Source organism: Leptodactylus fuscus, chromosome 1 (genome assembly GCF_031893055.1).
Source record: "Leptodactylus fuscus isolate aLepFus1 chromosome 1, aLepFus1.hap2, whole genome shotgun sequence".
NCBI lineage: Eukaryota > Metazoa > Chordata > Amphibia > Anura > Leptodactylidae > Leptodactylus > Leptodactylus fuscus.
In genome coordinates this window covers 91,264,776-91,274,109 of record NC_134265.1, presented here as the reverse complement: position 1 = coordinate 91,274,109, position 9,334 = coordinate 91,264,776, and the positions used below count along the sequence as shown (strand labels likewise).

The 9,334-nt window shown below is 44.7% G+C and overlaps 1 non-coding gene across 1 annotated transcript; it reads left to right on the top strand.

Moving 5' to 3' along the window:
* Positions 1–8,884: 8,884 nt before the first annotated feature.
* Positions 8,885–9,010, top strand: LOC142190985 (small nucleolar RNA SNORA17). The gene has a single exon (XR_012714606.1). It is a non-coding gene; the product is annotated as a small nucleolar RNA SNORA17 (small nucleolar RNA).
* The last annotated feature ends 324 nt before the right edge of the window (positions 9,011–9,334 follow it).

The following is a 9,334-nucleotide window of genomic DNA, read 5'->3' as shown; positions in this document are numbered from 1 at the left end:
GCGTAATAATGTGTGCAGGGGCCACTATGGGGTGTAATACTGTGTGCAGGGGCCACTATGGGGTGTAATAATGTGTGCAGGGGCCACTATGGGGCGTAATAGTGTGTGCAGGAATGCGGGGAGTAGGGTCGGTCGGGGTTTTCGGCGTCGATCGGGGTTTTCGACGTCAGCCGGGGGGGGGGGGCCATTTCAAAGGTTCGCCACGGGGCCCCGCCATTCCTAGTTACGCCACTGCTCAGGACAGTAATAACTGAAAATCATATTCTATGCAAAACAAGTTTTCCTCTACTGAGCTTTGTTCATGTAGGTGGTGAGAAGATACAGCCTTGTAAATGTGCCCTCACTGTATGTAATAAGATTTATAAAGTCACCTTGGAATTTGGTTGAAATGTATTTTCCTGTCATTTATGCCACAAAGGCAGACTAAACATAACAAAATAAGGAATCAATAAACTGCCACCGATCTGCAGGCTAAAACCTCCAGTGATCATCTGTTACTACAGAGAGGAGCTGCAGGAGACCAATCACTCCAAATGAATAGGCAGACGCTTAATACTAGGTTGCACTTGGAGTTACGGTTTGCAGGTACATGATGTTCATATACCATAATATGTTGTACACACAGTGGTTTTACAGTTGGGGCAGCACCTTGAAAATTAGATTCTATATCAAATAGATATTTTATCTAATCACACCTTAGATGTCTTTTCTGTACACCTAAACTCTCGACTTCTGGGACTGTTTTACCCAGAACAATATTCATACCCCCTTAAGATTGCACTAACATAATTTCTAATCAACTTCTCAAGCTCATACCATCCACATATCTAAAAAGATATGGACACCTTATGGACTCTCATGGCTGGTTTGCAATATTTTGTACATTCACATTTCTGGCTCTGGGGTGTTAGCATTGGTCACATGTTACCTTCTCTGGTTATTCTGGTTTAGCATGAATGGAGAGGCCAAAATGTAACACACTTAGAGATGGGCAAACCAAACCAAACCAAAAGATTAGTTTTGGGGGAGGCAGCATGGGTCCCTGATTCGTTTTGATTCGAACAAGTGAGGTTAAAAACCACACCTTAAAGCTAAGGGCCCATGTTGCAGAAACGCAGCTTTTTTGTTGCAGATTTTGCTGCGATTTTTTGAGCCAAAGCCAAGAGTGAATTGAGCAGAAGGTAGAAATATAAGAACTTCCTATATAATTCCCATTCCTTTTGTAGCTGTTGTAGATGATCTTCCCTTATACGCTGCTGTAATCTGTTGTAGATGATTTTCCCTTACACTCTGCTGTGAGATGTTGAAGATTATCTTCCTCTACACATTGCTGTGAGCTGTTGTAGATGATCTTCCCTTATACTTTGCTGTCAACCAGATAAGCAGTGATCATGTACAGAACCTGTGGTGTAACAAGGAATGGCGGGGCTCCGTGGTGAACTTTTGACATGCCCCCCCCCCCCCCGACCGACACCGGCGCCGAAGACCTCGACCAACCCCCTCCTACGCATTTCTGCGCGTTCTATTATACCTCATAGTGGCCCCTCCACACAGTATTATACCCCATAGTGGCTCCTGCACACAGTATTATCCACCATAGTGGCCCCTGCACACAGTATTATCCCCCATAGTGGCCCCTTAACACAGTATTATGCCCCATAGTGGCCCCTTAACACAGTATTATCCCCCATAGTGGCCCCTGCACACAGTATTATCCCCCATCGGGGCCCCTGCACACAGTATTATCCCCCATAGTGGCCCCTGCACACAGTATTATCCCCCATAGGGGCCCCTGCACACAGTATTATCCCCCATAGTGGACACCCATAAACAATTATTATACTCTGGGGTCTTTTCAGACCCCAGAGTATAATAATCGGAGACCCAGGGGGGAGAAAAACATAAAAAACTACTGTTACTTACCTGTCTCCGGCTCCTACGCGGTCTACTCCACTGCCTTTCCTCTGCCGTCCTTGTTTAATGACGTCTGACGTCACATGACCCGGGACGCAGGCCGGGTTCATGTGACGTCAGAGACGTCAGAAAGGACGTCAGACAGGATCATGGAGAGGTAAGTAACATGTTTTTTATGTTCCCTTACCTCTTCCGGTCCGCCGATCATTATACTCGAGGGTCTGCAAAGACCCCCGAGTATAATGATAGCAGCGGTAGCGGCTGTCACCGGGCCCCCAATGTCCCGCGCCATGTGGCAGCCACCTCCGCTGCTATGGTGGTAGTTACGCCCCTGTACAGAACTGATATCAGATGCATATTCATGAGAATAACAGCAAGGAACTGTAGTCTATGGAAATACATACAAGTAAAGAAGAAATCAGTAAATCATTTGCAGACATTTTTTATTTCATAAAATGAAAATAATACATTGGAAATATTTTTTTATGTAATTATTATTATTATTATTATTTTTTTTTATTTTTTTTTTTAAAAGATGTCCCTAGATTTTAAAGTTTTTAAAGCTGTATTCTCGGGTATAATTCATGTCCCCTGTGCTCAGTTGTTGAAATCAGGACATGATTATGTCATGCTATTATTATGGAATGATTCCCTTAACAGCAATTCCATTGACTATAGTAAATATGACTATCCTGCAGACAGTATCAGGAGGGTGCAGACTTTATTATGTAAACTGTCCAACTGCAGAGACTGTAGCAAAATAAACATAGCGTATAAAGTAACTATAAAATGGAGGAAAAGAAACATGTTACATCAGAAAAAATGTAGTAAAGAGTTAGTAAAACAAGGACTGGACAAGGACTGGATTACAACTATCACACAATTCCTCATCTGTTTTCATTAACAATTAAATTCGCTAACCATCTTTCTTCTCAGTTCACACTGTATGTATGTAGAAGAGCCTGACAAGTGACACTCCATCACATATCACCCTCATGTTTCAAGGCTCATCGTTTCAGTGTAATTACAGTAAAAATTTGAGACATTCATCATACATTATAAAAGTTTTATTCGTTCTTTGATAATGAGTGCAAGATTACTTTTTGGTAATTTTTTTTCTTTTTGCATGAAGCAGTTTAATAATATATGGTTTTAGCACAGCTATCTGAGTTTAGGAAGCTGCAGGCAAGGCCACTAGCCTCTTGTGCCTTGGGGCCATGTAAACTTTCAGCCATCACTAGGCAGAGAGAACCCAGTTGTCTGCCTAAGGCTACCCCAGTTCAGGTCCACAGAGATGGCTGATTTGCGCTTTTTGGTCATAATGCATGGATTATAGCATTTACTGGTCTAAAGCTTCTAATCCCTTTTGAAAAACTAAGTTGAATGGCAAAATCTGTATACAGTATATGACCTCACCTAACATAGTATGTTTTCTGGTACTTTGCTCCTACTTGGGAATGATCTGCTTTTTCTTGGTATTTTTTTTGGGGGGTGGGGGAAACTTCAATTTAGTTAACTCCTTAATGACCAGGCTGGTTAGTCCTGCATGTCACCTAGGTTACATCCATTTAACGTATATGTCAAGAAAGCCACACCACATATACAGTATTAAACAGACCACAGGCTTTAGTTATACCTGCAGAATCTGAAGGTTTTTTTTACCTCCATTTGGCATAACCTGTATAAAATAACCAATCTAAACTACCAGATAAAATATGCGTTTCCATACAGAGGCATCCAGTAAAAATCATATGGTATACTTTTTAAAAAATATGATTTGGTGTTTACAGTATACAGATAAAACAGTACAATTTCTATACAAACCAATACATACATTGCAAAGTCAGCATAGAAGGGGGCATTCATCACTAGGTGCTGTGAAGCTCAATCACCTCTTAAAGAGGACCTTTCACCATTTTTCACACAGGCAGTTCTATATACTGCCGGAAAGCTGACAGTGCGCTGAGTTCAGTGCACTGTCGGCTTTCCCGATGTGTGCCTGGTGTGAAGAGCTTACGGCCCAGTACCGTAGCTCTTCTATGGTCAGAAGGGCGTTTCTGACTGTTAGCCAGAGACGTCCTTCTGCCTTGCGGCGCCAATCGCGCTGTGCTGTGGAGCGGGGAGGAACGCCCCCTCCCTCTGCTCACAGTACTCGTCCATAGACGAGCATTATCAGGGAGGGAGGGGGGAGTTCCTCCCGGCTCTCACAGCACAGCGCGATTGGCGCTGCGAGGCAGAAGGACGTCTCTGGCTAACAGTCAGAAACGCCCTTCTGACCATAGAAGAGCTACGGTACCGGGCCGTAAGCTCTTCACACCGGGCACACATCGGGAAAGCCGACAGTGTGCTGAACTCAGCGCACTGTCAGCTTTCCGGCAGTATATAGAACTGCCTGTGTGAAAAATGGTGAAAGGTCCTCTTTAAAAGTCTAAAAAGTGTCCAGAAGGACCAGAGAGCTGTGAATGTATGTTACTGTTACTTTGATAAATGTGATAGTATGCATAATAACCAGGCATTATACATAATAATACGATGGTCAATGTGATGATATGTAGTCAATTTATTATCTTAACCGGTTATTTTACATACAACCCAAAACCTCTTGGCTGAAGTTATAAATTGCAATATTTAGGAAGTACAGAATTTTATCAGTGCTTGTAAAATAAAACAGAAAAATGTTTTATACAATGAAAAACTGTTTTATTCTTTCCATGTGTAAAGAAACAACCTTCTACTTGTTACAACATGGCAAACTGTCGTGGCATGTGGAATTATGTTTCGTTCACACTTGCACCCCTGTCCAGTGTTTTGCCAATCCACCAGGTTTCCATCCTCAGCACCAGCGAAACTGGACAGGGGACGGAAACCCAGTAGTCAGTTTTAAAACCTATTCACTTGAATGGATTTGTAAAGGTGTCCGCCGGTGTCCGCCTGTGGCCCGTCCGCAGGAAACCCCTTTTTTTTAGCTGGACACAAAATCCTGTATGTTCGACTTTGTGTCCGGCCGAAAAAACCCGGTGGTCAGCATTGATTTAAGCTGACTGCCGGGTTTCCGTCCCCTGTCCAGTTTTGCCGGGGCTGAGGATGGAAACCTGGTGGAATGGCAAACACTGGACAGGGGCGCAAGTGTGAACACCTCCAAAGGCCCAGTTTCCACAGAGTAACGCGCCGCTCATTCTGACACGTAAACACGTGCCAGAGTGAGTGCTTCAAAATAAAATCCCATTGACTTCAATGGGTTCCGTCTTACGCGCGCTACACATTGAAATCAATGGGAGGCTTTTTAACCCATTGATTTCAATGTGTTATGCGCGTTAAACGGAACCCATTGAAGCCAATGGGATTCTGTTTTGAAGCGCTCACTCTGACACATGTTTATGTGTCAGAATGAGCGGCGCGTTACTCCGTGGGAACGGGCCCTTACACAGTAACTTCTTGCAGCTACATTTTCCTGAAAGACATTTTCCCCTGCAGTTACAGCTTTTGAAACCTTGACCACCTTTAATTGAAGATTTCCTGGCACACTCATATCAAACTCATTTTGCACTGTTGTTGGTTTTACGTATTATTTATGTATTTCTGTTATCAGGAGTCACAGCAGCATATGGCAGGATCTTGTCCCCTTTCCTCTGTAAGGAGCAGTATGGACGTGTCACCTGGTGGAACATCTAATACTTGCCCACCATGGACGCAGTGGCTGGTATTTGGTGACACGTCATGTAGGTCGTCATGGGGTAACAAGGTTCTGCATATACGTTATAATTTATTTAATAGATCTGCAGCTGACCTCCACAATTAACAAGTTGGTGTATGTCTTTATTCGATACCAAGTTATTTATGGTGGTTGCTGGATGGAGGGGGTTTTTAAGTATTCCAGTACAGTTGGTCAGAGAATCAGGCAGAATTTTTTTTATATAGGGATATAGGGATAGGATTTTTTAAGGAGTAAAGTGGATTGAAACAAAAAGGAGAATTCATAGTTTTGGCTTCAAGAACTGAACCACATCCTAGAATACCACTATAACAATAATATAGCTTATACAATGATATATATTTAATCAAACCATAGCAACAAAGGTCCTAACAAAATGCATGTCTGTTGAAGAGCTGACAAATGTGTTGCGTGCCAGTAACAGAAATATTACCTGGGAGCGACTATTACAAGAACATTTTGCTTTGTCCCAAAACAGGCCGGCCATTATCACAATGTGGCTGGACGCCCAAATACATAAATAAAAATAATATTGGCAGGTCACATTTCTTATAATTCCAGTAATTAGCACAATAATAAGCTGGAACATGTTTATTCACTTCGGTTGGGTAAAGTGACATTTCTAAACATGACGTTCAATCAAACTTTAATGACATATTGGATAATGAATTTTTAATAACTAATATAAATATGAGCTAATGTAAACACTGGGGGATATAGAAGCATATTTTCTAGACTTAGAATTGTGATTATAAAGTAATGTTAAGAGCATCATTAGTACAATACATATTTTATTAATGTGCATTTGATTTCCTTTCACAGAGGGGTCTCTGTTTAGCCTGCAAAGAGAGGATGACTAGGATTTTTATGATCCGAATTCTAACATTCATTTACCTTATCATTGCAATGTTATTTATAGCATAGAAGGGTAATCCACACCACAGGAAATCTGTGAAATATCAGCAAGGATGATATATTCAAAAGTTGCTCAATTTCTGTCTTCTTGAAATGTGGAGCGCCGATGCTACCTTACTGAAGAAATTTTGCTGTTGTATTCTGGGCTTTATTTTCAGAACACATCATATCATCACACCGTAAAATGTATAAATGTATATGTATTATATAATATATATGGCATGTATAAATCACAAGTAGATATCCACAATTGTTAGGGTAAGTTCACACTGAGTTTTTTTAGCAGATGGATTCTTCCTCAAACATATGTATGCAAAAAAATTCTGTGTGAATATACCTTTAAAGAGGTTAATATTGGGCAACGACCTAAGAAAATCATCCATCTAAGGCCATATTATGGAAATTGCTCGCTCCACCACCTTACACCATGAAAGCCCTCCCCTGTGAGGATATAGATTGACATTGCAGCCAGGGCCGCCATCAGGAATTTTGGGGCCCCATACAGCCTAAGTGTCTGGGCCCCCCCCTCCCCCGCCATTTTAAAACTACCTTATTTGGCGACATACCAATTCTGTATTACATTTCCTTTATTTAGCAGCATTACAAGGCTTAATCAGATTCTATTTGCAGGTATAATCTGCTACGTGTGACAGTGCCTATAGAGAGCCAACACCATCTATAAGAGCCCTCCTAACAAATCCTCAGGGCTTATTCACATTGCGTTTTTGGCCTCCCTTGCCAGGATACGTTGGTAACCAGTCAGAATCAGCTGTCAACTTATCCCTGCACGAAGAACTGGCCATTAAAAAAAAAGGGGGGCCTGCAGTTCTCCGTGCAGGGATAAGTGGGGAGCTGATTGTGACTGGTTACCAACGTATCCCGGCAAGGGAGGCCAAAAACGCAATGTGAACACTCCTTTAAAGTGAAAGTCCCACCCCCAAACAGGCTGCTATGCTAGTAACATAGCGGCCTACATCATTATTATTCTCCAGCTAAAAACTTATATATTATATATTATTGCCCCAGTTCCCTCTCATCAGTGCCGCACACCCGATACCCCATCAATCTCCCCCGTCCACCCTCTAACATCTTTCCATTGCCCCCTGTACCCATACCTCTCAACTTTTGAAGAACCAAAAGAGGGATACAATGTGCAGCGGATAAAATTTAGCCCCACCCACTGTTTGTTTTACTCCGCCCACTCATTAATTTTCCATTTGCCCGCACACAGTATAATCCTCCTACAGTCACCTGTAAATTATATGTCCCCCCTCCGTCTCTCCCCCAGCTTCATATACACCCTTCATCTGCCCCCAGATTCATGTCCTCACATCTCTGCCCCCAGATTCATGTCCCCTCCATCTCTGCCCCCAGATTCATGTCCCTCCATCTCTGCCCCCAGATTCATGTCCCCTCCATCTCTTCCCCCAGATTCATGTCCCCTCCATCACTGCCCCCAGATTCATGTCCCCTCCATCACTGCCCCCAGATTCATGTCCCCCATCTCTGCCCCAGATTCATGTCCCCCATCTCTGCCCCCAGATTCATGTCCCCCATCTCTGCCCCCAGATTCATGTCCCCTCCATCTCTGCCCCCAGATTCATGTCTCCCATCTCTGTCCCCAGATTCATGTCCCCCATCTCTTCCCCCAGATTCATGTCCACTCCATCTCTGCCCCCAGATTCATGTCCTCCATCTCTTCCCCCAGATTCATGTCCCTCCATCTCTGCCACCAGATCCATGTCCCCTCCATTTCTGCCCACAGATTCATGTCCTCACATCTCTGCCCCCAGATTCATGTCTCCCATCTCTGTCCCCAGATTCATGTCCCCCATCTCTTCCCCCAGATTCATGTCCACTCCATCTCTGCCCCCAGATTCATGTCCTCCATCTCTGCCCCCAGATTCATGTCCCTCCATCTCTGCCACCAGATCCATGTCCCCTCCATTTCTGCCCACAGATTCATGTCCTCACATCTCTGCCCCCAGATTCATGTCCCTCCATCTCTGCCCCCAGATCCATGTCCCTCCATCCCTGCCCCAGTGTCATGCCGTCCTCTCCTTCATCTGCCCCCAGTTTCACGTTCCACATTACACTTACCTTTTCCTTGTTCCCCCGCTGCTCTCTGCGAGCCTCTCTCTCTTACACGGCTACACTGCCGGGTAGCCAGCGGCAGCGGCGAAGTGAGGAGCTGACACAGGTCAGCTCCTCGCTTCAGCGGCTGAAGCGAGCTGACCTGTGTCAGCTCCTCGCTTCACAGCTGCCGTCTCTCTCGCTGCCGCTGACACATATGCGGCTGAAGCGAGGACCTGACCTGTGTCAGCTCCTCGCTTCGCCGCTGCCGCCTCTCTCGCTGACACATATGCGGCTGAGCCGGAACCCGGCTCAGCCGCATATGTGTCAGCGAGAGAGGTGGCAGCGGCGAAGCGAGGAGCTGACACAGGTCAGCTCCTCGCTTCAGCCGCATGTGTGTCAGCGAGAGAGGCATGCAGTGGTGAAGCGAGGAGCTGACACAGGTCAGCTCCTTGCTTCAGCCGCGTATGTGTTCAACTCAGATCTGCGTCCTCTGGACGCAGATCTGAGTTGAAACAGGACATACAATGACTGCTACCGGCGCCAGGGGGCCCGGGCCCCCCCCATTTTTAAATTTGGCCGGGCCCCTGACGCCAGTACCAGTAGTACTGGCCTATCGGCGGCCCTGATTGCAGCAACTGTGTACAGCCAAATCCCCAGCCACTTGCAGCACATCACAGCATTGGATTACCAGTAATATAGTGAGGTATCAACTTCATA